Source organism: Chrysochloris asiatica, unplaced genomic scaffold (assembly GCF_000296735.1).
Source record: "Chrysochloris asiatica unplaced genomic scaffold, ChrAsi1.0 scaffold00107, whole genome shotgun sequence".
In the NCBI taxonomy this organism is placed as follows: Eukaryota; Metazoa; Chordata; class Mammalia; order Afrosoricida; family Chrysochloridae; genus Chrysochloris; species Chrysochloris asiatica.
In genome coordinates, this window is record NW_006408625.1 from 10,094,607 (window position 1) to 10,095,478 (window position 872).

Consider the following 872-nt stretch of genomic DNA (forward strand, 5'->3'; position numbering starts at 1 on the left):
TACATGACAGACGAGTCCAAAATGTCCATATATAGAGACCTAGCCACATGGCAACATAGTGCATCATTTCCATATACAGATTTCTAGCTACAAGCAGATGAGTCCAACTTGTCTATATACAGAGAGCTAGCTACATGGTAGAGTAGTGCAACAATTCCATATATAGAATTCTAGGTACATGGCAGATGTGTCCAACGTGTCCCTATACTGAGAGCTAGCTACATGTCAGAGTTGTCCAACATGTCCATATTCTGGGTAGTGGGTACATAACAGATGTGTCCAATGTGCCCATATACAGAAAGCAACTTTCAGGGCAGATCAGTCCAAAATATCCATGTACAGAGAGCTAGCTACATGTTAGATGAGTTCAAAATGTCCATATACAGAGAGCTAGCTACATGGCAGGGTAGTGAAACATTTCCATATACAGAGTTCTACGTAAAAGGCTTATGAGTCCAACTTGTCTATATACAGAGAGCTAGCTACATGGCAGAGCAGTCCAAAATGTCCATATATAGGGTACTAACTACATGGCAGATGAGTCCAACATGTCCTTATACTGAGAGCTAGCTACATGGCAGACAAGATCAACATGTTCATATATAGAGAGCTACCTACTTGGCAGATCAGTGTAAAATATCCATGTACAGAGAGCTAGCTACATGGCAGACGAGTCCAAAATGTCCATATAAGGAGTGCTAGCTACATGGCAGGGTAGTGCAACATTTCCATATACAGAGAACTAGCTACAAGTCAGATGAGTTCAACTTGTCTATGTACACAGAGCTAGATACATGGCAGAGTAGTGCAATACTTCCATATACAGAGTTCCATCTACATGGCAAATGTGTGCAACGTGTCCATATACTGAG